The sequence below is a fragment of the Pleurodeles waltl genome, chromosome 11, assembly GCF_031143425.1.
Source record: "Pleurodeles waltl isolate 20211129_DDA chromosome 11, aPleWal1.hap1.20221129, whole genome shotgun sequence".
In the NCBI taxonomy this organism is placed as follows: domain Eukaryota; kingdom Metazoa; phylum Chordata; class Amphibia; order Caudata; family Salamandridae; genus Pleurodeles; species Pleurodeles waltl.
The window spans coordinates 726,128,590-726,142,902 of NC_090450.1; positions in this window are offsets into that span (position 1 = coordinate 726,128,590).

Below are 14,313 nucleotides of genomic sequence, written 5' to 3' on the forward strand. Positions count from 1 at the left end.
CTGCTCTCTTTATCCGGGGGTACTGTGGATGAAGATGCCACCGAGTGGGTCTTTCGGGCGGCAGCTATGATCACTGAGTCTGGTGGCGGATCCTTCCTAAGGAATAAAGGGTCTTGCTCTGGAGCCTTGTACTTTTTAAGAATCCGAGCCGGGGCAGACTTAAGCGAGGCTGGGGCCAGAAAAGTGTCCATGGTCGGCTGCAACAAACCAGGCACTAGAGGCAGCAACTTTTTCGACGCTGACCTCTGTTGTAGTGTCTCAAATATGATTGATGAGGAGGTAGATGGTTCTGGAACCTCTATATTGAGTTTCTGTGCTCCTCTTAGTAACACCTCGTTGAAAGTGTTTATGTCATCCACTGGTGAGACTCTAGCAGGTGGTGAATCTGTAAGAGTAGGTGAGTAACGCCTGACAGAAGAACCTGATGAAGACCAAGAGGGTGATCTTCTTGAGCGCGACCTGGATCTCCGTTGAGAGCGAGATCTGCTGCGGGACGCTGTAGCCGAGCGCCTAGTCCTCGCGGTCGGCTGTCGAGGAGCTGAACGAGCCCGTTCTGCCCCGGCTGTCGGCGATGGCGTTCTTGGCGGGGAGGCAGTGGGTGAATACATTCGCGAATATTGCGAATCTGGGGAGGCCGCTGGTCTGTTGAGGCTCTCCAGCCATCTCGGAGATAGGTTGATGGGCGAGACATGTCCAGGAGATGCTCTTGACCGAGAAGAGTCGCTCTGTATGGAGACCACTGGAGACTGAGCCTTGTCTGGCGAGGGGCGATGTTCTGCTCCCTGTTGGACAGGTAAGACCTGCTTCGACGTCGATGGCTGTTTCGACGTCGAAGGACGCCCAGTCGGTTGGTCCTGCCTCGACGTTGATTGCCTCGACGTTGAGTGCCTTGACGTCGAACGGCGTTCCTTGGACCTCGACCTGCTCGCCGTCGTGTGCCTCGACGTGGAGCGATGGGAGGTTGACGGCGGATGTTTGCCGTGCCGTCGTGGAGATCTCGACGTCGTGTGTCCTGACGTCGGGGGGCGCACAGCCTTTGACGGCGACCGGGCATGCCGGCGGTGGCTCGACGTCGATCGGCGGGCTGCCGTCGACGGAGACCTGCCCCTACTCCGATGTTCCCTCGACGCCGTTCCCTTCGACGTCGGGTGCGTCGCCGTCGACGGCGATGTATGCCGGTGGGACGGTGGTAGCGACGACGTCGACGGTGAACAAGCAGGTATTTTCCTACCTGTCGACGTCGACCGGGCCATTCTCTCCTGAGAATGGCCTTCTGGATGCCTGGGGAGCGAGGAGGACGATGTTCTTTTCCTCTCCTGAAGCCCATGAAGTCGGATCTTCTCTCTGTCTTTTAGAGTCCTCCTAGACATGTTCTTACAGTACTGACAAGTGTCAGGGCAGTGACTCTGAGGCAGGCACACTATGCACAGAGAGTGGGGATCTGACTGGGCCTTCTTCTTCCCACAAGCAGGGCATTTGACAAAAAGAGAAGGCATTTTTCTGTCAGAAAAAACCTTCCCAGCTCAGACAAAGATGTTATTTGTCGAGTGAAAAATGAAAAAACGCTTTTTTAAAGAATTTTTCTGAGGAAAACTCAGAAAAACTGAGAGCTCAATGCTCCAGGATCCTCTCAGAAGGAGCCGGAAAAAAGAACTGACCTAACTGTGAACCAACTGTCACCTTTCCTTCACCCCTGAGGCATGGTGGGATACTGGAGGTGCTCAGGGTCTTAAAGGCACAGTGCCAAAGTTTTTATGGTTCTCCTGTGTTAACCTGCATGCAGCCTATTGGCTAAGAATGCTTCATTGTTTTTCAATGCAGTTTTCTCTATTTTTTCACTAGAGTTTGCTACTGCTTACTTCCCCAAGCCTAGTTTTAGGAGCTTGGGTACTTATTTATGCTCTATTGTAGTATTTAAAAAAAAAAAAAAAAAAACTTCATAGAAATAAAGCATTTTAGCCTGTTTTTAACATGATAGCCTGCATGACTGTTTGTTACACATGTATAATGTGTATATATTTTATATATGCTCCGGGGTCCCCGCACAAGGGCGGGAATATTCAATGTTTATGACTATTGATGAGGATCCCCTGGAAGAGAAAAACCACTTTCCCCTGCCCTATCTGGCACTTTGAAGCCTTGATAGTTAGGCCTCTCTTTTGCAGGGCCTCCAAAACTTTCCAGAGGTGGACCAGGTGATCATCCCAGGTGGAGCTAAAGACAGCAATATCATTTAAATATGCTGCACTAAAAGCTTCCAAACCTTGGAGGACGGTATTCACCAGCCTCTGAAAAGTGGCAGGTGCATTTTTCAAACCAAAGGACATCACTGTGAAGTGATAATGCACTCCTATGGTAGAAAATGCAGTTTTTGCTTTAGCATCTTCTGACATTTTGATATGCCAATACCCTGCAGTCAAGTCAAAAGTGCTTAGATATTTGGCAGATGCCAGTGTATCTATTAGCTCATCTGCCCTGGGTGTAGGGTGATCATCTGTTTTGGTTACTGTATTGAGACCCCTATAGTCCACACAAAACCGCTTTTCTCTCTTTCCTTGTTTGTTATGCGGTTTGGGGACAAACACCACTGGGCTGGCCCAGGGGCTATCAGAAGGCTCACTAACTCAAAGGTCTATTATTTTCTGAACTTCAGCTTTTATCAAATCTCTGCCATGGTCAGGTTGCCTGTAAATTTGACTTTGGACAGGTAAACTGTCTCCAGTGTCAATTGTATGTTCACATCAAGTAGTTGTACCAGGTGTGAGTGAGAAGAGTTCAGAAAACTGATCAAGCAGTAAAGCAGTCTGTCGGAACCACTCCCTCCACTAAAACATCAGTTTCAGTGGTGAAGAAGAGATCAGGAAAGCGTCACACTCTTCTTCCTGTCCCTCATCTGAAACCATGAGCAGGGTTAAGTCAGTTCTGTCATAGTAAGGCTTTAGGCAATTGACATGAAGCACCCTAAGGGGGCTTCTGGCAGTGCCCAGGTCTACCTCTACCAGGTACGTGACCTCACCTTTCTTCTCTACAATTAGATGGTGTAGGAAAGTACCATCTTGCCTGGCATGTTACCCCCCTTTTTCACTGTATGTATGTTGTTTTAGCCCTTGTGTCATTGGGATCCTGCTAGGCAGGACACCAGTGCTCATAGTATGTGCCCTGTATGTGTTCCCTGTGTGGTGCCTAACTGTATCACTGAGGCTCTGCTAACCAGAACCTCAGTGTCTATGCTCTCTCTGCTTTCTAAATTTGTCACTGCAGGCTAGTGACTAAATTTACCAATTCTCATTGGCACACTGGTACACCCATATAATTCCCTTGTACATGTTACTTAGGTACCCTGGGTATTGGGGTTCCAGGAGATCCCTATGGTCTGCAGCATTTCTTTTGCCACCCATAGGGAGCTCAGACAATTCTTACACAGGCCTGCACTGCAGCCTGAGTGAAATAACGTCCACGTTATTACACAGCCATTTTTCACTGCACATAAGTAACTTATAAGTCACCTATATGTCTAACCTTCACCTGGTGAAGGTTGGGTGCCAAGTTACTTAGTGTGTGGGCACCCTAGCACTAGCCAGGGTGCCCCCACATCATTCAGCGCAAATTCCCCGGACTTTGTGAGTGCGGGGACACCATTACACGAGTGCACTAAACATAGGTCACTACCTATGTATAGCGTCACAATGGTAACTCCGAACATGGCCATGTAACATGTCTAAGATCATCGAATTGTCAACCCAAAACCAATCTGGTATTGGGGGGACAATTCCATGACCCCCCAGGTCTCTAGCACAGAACCCGGGTGCTGCCAAACTGCCTTTCTGGGGTTTCCACTGCAGCTGCTGCTGCCAACCCCCCAGACAGGATTCTGCCCTCCTGGGGTCTGGGCAGCCCCAGCCCAGGAAGGCAGAACAAAGGATTTCCTCTGAGAGAGGGTGTTACACCCTCTCCCTTTAGAAATAGGTGTGAGGGGATGGGGAGGAGTAGCCTCTCCCAGCCTCTGGAAATGCTCTGATGGGCACAGATGGTGCCCATCTCTGCATAAGCCAGTCTACACCGGTTCAGGGATCCCCCAGCCCTGCTCTGGTGCGAAACTGGACATAGGAAAGGGGAGTGACCACTCCCCTGACCAGTACCTCCCACGGAAGGTGCCCAGAGCTCCTCCAGTGTGTCCCAGACCTCTGCCATCTTGGAAACAGAGATGTTGGGGGCACACTGGACTGCTCTGAGTGGCCAGTGCCAGCAGGTTACGTTAGAGACCCCCTTTGATAGGCTCTTTCTTCTCTTTGTAGCCAATCCTCTTTTCTTGGTAGCCAAACCTCCTTTTCTGGCTATTTTGGGTCTCTCCTCTGGGAAATTTTTCAGATAACGAATGCAAGAGCTCACCAGAGTTCCTCTGCACTTCCCTCTTTGACTTCTGCCAAGGATCGACCGCTGACTGCTGCAGGACGCCTGCAAAACCGCAACAAAGTAGCAAGACGACTACCAGCAACATTGTAGCGCCTCATCCTGCTGGCTTTCTCGACTGTTTCCTGGTGGTGCATGCTCTGAGGGTCATCTGCCTTCACCCTGCACTGGGAGCCACGAAGAAATCTCCCGTGGGTCGATGGAATCTTCCCCCTGCTAATGCAGGCACCAAAATACTGTATCACCAGTCCTCTAGGTCCCCTCTCATCCTGACGAGCACGGTCCCTGGAACACAGGAACTCTATCCAAGTGACTCCCACAGTCCAGTGATCCTTCAGTCCAAGTTTGGTGGAGGTAAGTCCTTGCCTCCCCACGCTAGATTGCAAACCTGTGTACTGCTTGATTTGCAGCTGCTCCCGCTTCTGTGCACTCCTCCAAGGATTCCTTCATGCACAGCCTAGCCTGGGTCCCCAGCACTCCATCCTGCAGTGCTCAACCCTCTGAGTTGGACTCCGACGTCGTGGGACCCTCCTTTGTGACTCTGAGTCAGCTCTGGTTCACAAATCTTCTAAGTGCCTGCTCCGGTACTTCTGTGGGTGCTGCCTGCTTCTGTGGGGGCTCTCTGAGTTGCTGAGTGCCCCCTCTGTCTCCTCCTCCAAGGGGCGACATCCTGGTCCTTGCTGGTCCCCAGCAGCACCCAAAAATCACTACTGCGACCCTTGCAGCTAGCAAGGCTTGGTTGCATTATTTCTGCGTGGGAACAATTCTGCAACCTTCAGCACACAGTGGGACATCTTCCATCCAAAGGAGAAGTTCCTAGCTCTCTTCGTTGTTGCAGAATCCTAAGCTTCTTCCATCCAGAGGCAGCTTCCTTGCACCTTCATCCGGGGTTTCCTGGGCTCCTGCCCCCACCGTACACTATCACAACTCTTGGACTTGGTCTCCTTGCCTTGCAGGTCCTCAGGTCCAGGAACCCATCTTAAGTGCTTTGCTGGTATTTATGGTTCTTGCAGAATCCCCCTATCACGACTATTGTGTCCTTTTGGGGTAGCAGGTGTACTTCACTCCTACTTTTCAGGGTCTTGGGGTGGGGTATCTTGGACACACTGACTGTTTTCTTACAGTCCCAGCGACCCTCTACAAGCTCCCATAGGTCTGGGGTCCATTCGTGATTCGCATTCCACTTTTGGAGTATATGATTTGTGTTGCCCCTAGACCTATGTTTGCCTATTGCATCCTATTGTAATTCTACACTGTTTGCATTACTTTTCGTACTCTTATTTACCTGTTTTGGGTTTGTGTACATGTAACTTGTGTATATTACTTACCCTCTTACTGAGGGTACTCACTGAGATACTTGTGGCATATTGTCTAAAAAATAAAGTACCTTTATTTTTAGTAACTCTGAGTATTGTGTTTTCTTATGATATTGTGCTATATGATATAAGTGGTATGGTAGGAGCTTTGCATGTCTCCTAGTTCAGCCTAAGCTGCTTTGCCATAGCTACCTTCTATCAGCCTAAGCTACTAGCATCACCTCTATTCTACTAATAAGGGTTAACTGGACCTGGCACAGGGTGTCCGTACCACAAGGTACCCACTATAAGCCAGGTTAGCCTCCTACATTGGTGGTGCAGCGGTGGGATAAGTACTTGCAACTGCTTTACCACTTTGTCATATTGTACTTTTCATAAGAGAATCATATACCAAATACTTCAGTGTATGTACACTTAACCAAAAAAGTTTACTTTTCTATTCTAAACTTTTAACAAAGTTCTGAAAAGTTTTTGAAAACTTCTAAAAGTTTTCCCAAAGTTTGAACAATATTTTTCTGTGCTTTCTAAAGTTCTAAAACTTTTTTCTTTCTCACTATCCTTAAACCTATACTATCATGTCTGTTGTAGAGCCCACTCCCAAAACTGTTAATGTAACATATGAGAGTTTAAACTATAAAAGTTTGAGGGGTCTCTGCCTGGATAGAGGTTTGAGTATAGGGAATAACCCTACAAAAGAGTTTCTCTTTAACATGCTCATTGTAGATGACAAGAACCAGTCTGGCCCATCTCAGGAGAGGTTAGAAAAGGGAGAAGCTTCTCAGTCAGATTCAGAGGAGTCCCCTGGAGAAACTGGGGAGGGTTCTTACAAGGGCCTGCCCCCTAGCAGGGCACCTAGGGCTGCTGGTAGTGATAGAGGTTCCCACAACAGTAGGGCATCCTTTATCCCTAGAGGCTAGGTCACTAGGGCCCAGACAGTTAGGGACAGGTCCCCCTCTGAAACTTCCCACATTTCCTCTGTCTCAAAGCATTGCCAACCCACCCACCCTGAGGATAACTTGTTAGAAAGAGAACTCAAAAAGTTGAGGGTTGAAGAGACCAGACTGAAGATTAAATAGCAGCAGCTGGCCTTAGACAGGGAATCCCTAGACATAGAGAGGGAAAGACAGGTTGGGGTTAGTTCTCCATGGTGGCAGCAGCAGTATTTCTGATAGCAATCCTGTTAAAGAGCAAGATTCCAGGAATCTGCACAAGATAGTCCCCCCTTACAAGGAGGGGGATGACATTAATAAGTGGTTTGCGGCACTTGAGAGGGCCTGTATGGTACAGTTGGTCCCTTAAACGCAGTGGGCTGCTATTTTGTGGCTATCCTTCACTGGAAAGTGTAGGGATAGGCTCCTTACTGTTAGAGAAAGTGAAGCCATTAACTAGAAAGTTTTGAAAGATGCACTCTTGTATGGAATTGGCTTAACCACTGAACAATACAGGATTAAGTTCAGAGACACCAGAAAAGAGTCTTCTCAAGACTGGACATATTTTGTGGACTGTTCAGCGAAGGCCTTGGAAGGGTGGTTGCATGGCAGTAAAGTTTCTGACTATGAAAGCCTGTATAATCTGATTCTGAGAGAGCATATTCTTAACAACTGTGTGTCTGACGTGTTGCACCTATACCTAGTGGACTCTGATCTGACCTCTCCACAAGAATTGGGAAAGAAGGCAGACAAATGGGTCAGAACAAGGGTGAACAGAAAAGTTCATACAGGGGGTGACAAGGATGGCAAGAAGAAGGATGGTAAGTCATCTGAGAAGGGTGGGGACAAAAGTAAACATTCTGAGTCTTAATCAGGCCCACACAAATCCTCTGGGGCTGGTGGGTCCAAATCCTCTTCTAATAATCAACCTAAAAAGCCTTGGTGTTATTTGTGTAAAGTCAAAGGCCATTGGGCAAGTGATTCCAGTTGTCCAAAGAAAAACACTAAATCTCCCACCACCACAACCCCTGCTGCAAATTCTAGTGCCCCAGTAATAGCAGTGGTGGTGAGAAATCTACTACTAATAGCCAATCCAAGGGTGTAGCTGGGCTCACTATTGGCAATGTAGTTGGGGTTGGACTTGTTAGGGAGACCACAGAGGATGTTTTAGTCTCTGATGGTGGCATTGATTTTGCCACCATGGTTGCTTGCCCCCTTAATATGGGTAAGTACAAGCAACTTCCCCTAATCAACGGTGTTGAGGTTGAGGCCTACAGGGACACAGGAGCCAGTGTAACTATGGTAATAGAAAAACTGGTCCACCCTGATCAACACCTACTTGGTCAGCAGTACCAAGTGACAGACGCTCATAAAACACTCATAGCCACCCCATGGCTGCTGTGAATCTCAACTGGGGGGGAGGGTTACTGGTCCAAAGAAAGTTGTGGTAGCCACAGAATTACCTGTAGACTGTCTACTAGGAAATGATTTGGAGACATCAGCTTCGGCAGAAGTGGAGGTGGAGGCCCATGCAGCAATGCTGGGCATTCCTGTGCATATTTTTGCTTTAAGTAGCGCTCAGGCCAAAAAGCAAAAAGGACAGGGTGACTTGGATCCTGGAACAATGGACCAAGTGCTCCCTAAAGCTAGGGGTAAGAAGGGTAAATCCCTACCCATTATCCCTCCCTCTACAGATGATTCCCCTTCTGAGGAAGAGGAATTACCGCCCTGTGCAGAACCTACACCAGAGGAGCTGGCAGCAGACACTGCTAAGCTTTTGGGTGGAGGGGGGCCTGCCAGGGAAGAGCTGAGCATGGCACAGCAAACCTGTCCCACATTAGAGGGTCTCAGACAGAAAGCTGTCAAGCAGCAAAATGGGGATGTCAGTGACAGTCATAGAGTATACTGGGAAGACAACCTCTTGTACACAGAGTCAAGGGACCCAAAATCTGGAGCAGCCAGGAGATCGGTCATTCCCCAGCAGTACAGATATTTTCTTCTCCCTCTAGCACATGACATTCCTTTGGCTGGGCATTTGGGCAAGACGAAAATTTGGGAAAGACCTGTCCCCTTGTTTCACTGGCCTCATATGTCAGAGGACACCAAAGATTTTTGCAAGTCTTGTGTGACCTGCCAAGCCAGTGGCAAGAATGGTGGCACTCCAAAGGCCCTTCTAATTCCACTTCCAGTGGTTGGCGTGCCCTTTGAAAGGGTAAGGATTGCCATAGTTGGCCCCTTTGACCCTCCTACTGCTTCAGGCAATAGATTTATCTTGGTGGTAGTGGACCATGCCACAAGATATCCTGAAGCCATACCTCTAAGGACCAGTACAGCTCCTGCAGTGGCAAAAGCCATCTTGGGAATCTTTTCCAGGGTGGGTTTTCCAAAAGAGGTGGTGTCAGACAGAGGTAGCAACCTCATGTCTGCATACCTAAAAGCAATGTGGAAGGAGTGTGGTGTTACCTACAAGTTCACCACCCCCTACCATCCACAAACAAATGGTCTGGTTGAGAGGTTTAATAAAACTCTCAAAGGTATGATAATGGGACTCCCTAAAAAACTCAGGAGGAGATGGGATGTCCTGTTACCTTGCCTCCTTTTTGCTTACAGGGAGGGACCCCAGAAAGGAGTGGGCTTCAGCCCCTTTGAACTCCTCTTTTGGCACCCTGTAAGAGTTCCACTTACTCTTGTAAAGGAGGGTTGGGAACAACCTTTAAAAGCTCCTAAACAGGACATAGTAGACTATGTACTTGGCCTAAGATCCAGAATGGCTGAGTACATGAAAAAGGCCAGTAAAAACCTTCACGCCAGCTAGGAGCTGCAAAAGCAATGGCATGATCAGAAGGCTGTCCTGTGGGTATTGGAGCCTGTGGCCCTAAGAGCACTCCAAGACAAATGGAGTGGACCCCATCTAATTGTTGAGAAGAAGGGTGAGGTTACCTATTTGATAGGCCTGGGCACTGCCAGGAGTCCCCTTAGGGTGAATCATGTCAACCGCCTAATACCCTACTATGACAGGGCTGATCTCACCCTGCTCATGGCAACAGATGAGGGACAGGAAGAAGAGAGTGACCCTCTCCCTCATCTCTTTTCCACCACTGAAGCAGATGCCTTAGTGGAGGGAGTAGTTTTAGCAGATTGTCTGACTGCAGAAGAGAAAGACAACTGCATCAATCTCCAGTGCCAATTTTCAGACCTCTTTTCACTTGTACCAGGTACAACATCCTGGTGTGAACACACAAGTGACACTGGAGACAGCCTGCCTGTCAAATGTAAAATTTATAGGCAGCCTGACCATGTCAGAGACTGCATCAAACAAGAGGTGCAGAAAATGTTGGATTTAGGGGTGATTGAACCTTCTGAAAGCCCCTGGGCTAGCCCAGTTGTGCTTGTACCAAAACCTCACACCAAAGATGGAAAGAAGGAGATGAGGTTTTGTGTAGATTACAGAGGGCTTAATCAGGTAGCCAAAACTGATGCTCACCCTATACCCAGGGCAGATTAGCTCATTGACACACTGGCTTCTGCGAAGTATCTTAACACTTTTGATCTAACTGCAGAGTATTGGCAGATTAGATTGGCAGAAGATGCTAAACCAAAGACTGCATTTTCTACCATTGGAGGGCACTACCAACTCACAGTAATGCCCTTTGGTTTGAAAAATGCACCTGCCACTTTTCAGAGGTTGGTGAACACAGTCCTGCAAGGGTTGGAGGCTTTCAGTGCAGTATATCTAGATGATATTGCTGTCTTTAGCTCAACCTGGGATGATCACCTGGTCCACCTTTGGAAAGTTTTGGAGGCCCTGCAAAAGGCAGGCCTCACTATCAAGGCCTCAAAGTGCCAGATAGGGCAGGGGAAAGTGGTTTATCTGGGCCACCTGGTTGGTGGAGAACAGACTGCACCACTACAGGGGACAATCTAGACTATCATGGATTGGGTTCCCCCTACAACTCAGACCCAGGTGAGAGCCTTTGTAGGCCTCACAGGGCACTACAGGAGATTCATCAAGAATTATGGCTCCATAGCAGCCCCTCTTAATGATCTCACAAGCAAGAAAATGCCTAAGAAGGTGTTATGGACAGCTAGCTGTCAGAAAGCATTTGAGGAGCTCAAACAGGCCATGTGTTCTGCACCTGTCCTAAAAAGCCCATGTTACTCCAAGAAATTCATTGTTCATACTGATGCATCTGAATTAGGGGTATGAGCAATACTATCACAACTGAATTCTGAGGGCCAGGATCAACCAGTTGCTTTTATCAGCAGAAGGTTGACCCCTAGAGAAAAGCGTTGGTCTGCCATAGAGAGGGAGGCCTTTACTGTGGTCTGGGCACAGAAAAAGTTGAGGCCATACCTGTTTGGTACTCACTTTATTGTTCAGACAGACCACAAACCTCTACTTTGGCTAAAACAAATGAAAGGTGAAAACCCTAAATTGTTCAGGTGGTCCATATCTCTACAGGGAATAGACTATACAGTGGAACATAGACCTGGGAGTACCCACTCCAATGCAGATGGACTCTCCAGATATTTCCGCTTAGACAATGAAGTCTCATCTGGACAAGGCTAGTCTTATTGTCCTTCGTTTGGGGGGGGGGGTTGTGTAGGAAAGTACCATCTTGCCTGGCATGTTACCCCCATTTTTCACTGTATGTATGTTGTTTTGGCCCTTGTGTCACTGGGATCCTGCTAGGTAGGACCCCAGTGCTCATAGTATGTGCCCTGTATGTGTTCCCTGTGTGGTGCCTAACTGTATCACTGAGGCTCTGCTAACCAGAACCTCAGTGTTTATGCTCTCTCTGCTTTCTAAATTTGTCACTGCAGGCTAGTGACTAAATTTACCAATTCTCATTGGCACACTGGTACACCCATATTATTCCCTTGTATATGGTACTTAGGTACTCAGGGTATTGGGGTTCCAGGAGATTACTATGGGCTGCAGCATTTCTTTTGCCACCCATAGACAATTTTTACACAGGCCTGCCACTGCAGCCTGAGTGAAATAACGTCCATGTTATTTCACAGCCATTTTTCACTGCAAATAAGTAACTTATAAGTCACCTATATGTCTAACCTTCACCTGGTGAAGGTTGGGTGCCAAGGTACTTAGTGTGTGGACACCCTAGCACTAGCAAAGGTGCCCTTACATTGTTCAGTGCAAATTCCCCGTACTTTGTGAGTGCGGGGACACCATTACACACGTGCACTATACATAGGTCACCACCTATGTATAGCGTCACAATGGTAACTATGAACATGGCCATGTAACATGTCTAAGATCAATTCCATGATCCCTCGGGTCTCTAGCACAGAACCCCGGTGCTGCCAAACTGCCTTTCCGGGGTTTCCACTGCAGCTGCTGCTGCTGCCAACCCCCCAGACAGGATTCTGCCCTCCTGGGGTCTGTGCAGCCCCAGCCCAGGAAGGCAGAACAAAGGATTTCCTCTGAGAGAGGTTTGTTACACCCTCTCCCTTTGGAAATAGGTGTGAAGGGCTGGGGAAAAGTACCCTCCCCCAGCCTCTGGAAATGCTTTGATGGGCACAGATGGTGCCCATCTCTGCATAAGCCAGTCTACACCGGTTCAGGGATCCCCCAGCCCTGCTCTGGTGTGAAACTGGGCAAAGGAAAGGGGAGTGAACACTCCCCTGACCATTACCTCTCAGGGGAGGTGCCCAGAGCTCCTCCAGTGTGTCCCAGACCCCTGCCATCTTGAATGCAGAGGTGTGAGGGCACAATGGAGACCTCTGAGTGGCCAGTGCCGGCAGGTGACGTCAGAGACCCCTCCTGATAGGCTCTTATCTGGTTAGGTAGCCAATCCTCCTCAGAGGGCTATTTAGGGGCTCTCCTGTGGGTTTCTCACGAGATAACGAATGCAAGAGCTCACCAGAGTTCCTCTGCACTTCTCTCTTTGACTTCTGCCAAGGATCAACAGCTGACTGCTCCAGGATGCCTGCAAAACTGCAACAAAGTAGCAAGAAGTCTACCAGCAACATTGTAGCGCCTCATCCTGCCGGCTTTCTCGACTGTTTCCTAGTGGTGCATGCTCTGAGGGCTGTCTGCCTTCACCCTGCACTGGAAGCCAAGAAGAAATCTCCTGTGGGTCGACGTAATCTTCCCCTTGCTAAAGCAGGCACCAAACTTCTGCATCGCCGGTCCTCTGGGTCCCCTCTCATCTTGGCGAGCGTGGTCCCTGGAACACAGGAGCATTGGGGTTCCAGGAGATCCTTATGGGCTGCAGCATTCCTTTTGCCACCCATAGAGAGCTCAGACAACCCCTTGCACAGGCCTGCCATTGCAGCCTGCGTGAAATAACGCACATGTTATTTCACAGCCATTTTCACTGCACTTAAGTAACTTATAAGTTACCTATATGTCAAACCTTCCCTTGCTGAGGGTTAGGTCCAAAGTTACTAATTGTAAGGGCACCTTTGCACTAGCAAAGGTGCCCCCATATAGTTCAGGGCCATTTCCCAGGACTTTGTGAGTGCGGGGACGCTATTACACGTGTGCACTACATATAGGTCAATACCTATATTTAGCTTCAAAATGTTAACTCCGAATATGGCCATGTAATATGTCTAAGATCATGGAATTGTCCCGCCATTCCAAATCTGGTATTCCATGCATCCTGGACCCCCAGTACTGCCAAACCAGCTCTATGAGGCTTGCACTGTAGCTACAGCTGCTGCCATCTCACAGACAGGGGTCTGCCGTCCTGTGGTCTGAGCAGCTCAGTCCCAGGAAGGCAGAACAAAGCATTTCCTCTGAGAGCAGGGTATATGGAAATAGGTGTTGTAGGCTGGGGAGGGGTAGCCTCCCCCAGCCTCTGGAAATGCTTTGAAGGGCACAGATGGTGCCCTCCTTGCATAAGCCTGTTTACACCGGTTCAGGTACCGCTTGCCCCCTGCTCTGGTGCGACACTGGTCAAAGGAAAGGGGAGTGACCACTCCCCTGTCCATCACCACCCTAGGGGTGGTGCCCAGAGCTCCTCCAGTGTGTCCCAGACTTCAGCCATCTTGCTTTGCAAGGTGTGGGGCCACTCTGGAGGGCTCTGAGTGGCTAGTGCCAGCAGGTGATGTCAGAGACTCATCCTGATAGGTCCGTACCTGATAAGGCAGCCAATCCCCCTCTCAGGGCTTTTCAGGGTCTCTCCTGTGAGTTCTCTTCAGATTCTGCTTGAAAGTTTCCTTCAGGAATCCTCTGCAACTACTACTTCATCCTCTGACTTTGGATTAACCGCAGCCTGCACCAGGAACCGGTCTAACAGCAACAAAGTATCCACAAGGGATATTTTTCCTCTGCAACTTCAGCTCCAGCCAGCAACTGCAACAGTTTCCATTGTGTGCATGCTCTGAGGACTCCCTGTCTTCATCCTGCAGCAGAAGGACCAAAGAAATCTCCTGTGGGGTGTAGGAAAGTACCATCTTGCCTGGCATGTTACCCCCATATTTCACTGTATATATGTTGTTTTAGTGTATGTGTCACTGGGACCCTGCCAGCCAGGTCCCCAGTGCTCATAAGTGTGCCCTGTATGTGTTCCCTGTGTGATGACTAACTGTCTCACTGAGGCTCTGCTAACCAGAACCTCAGTGGCTATTCTCTCTCTGCTTTCTAAATTGTCACTAACAGGCTAGTGACCAATTTCACCAATTCACAT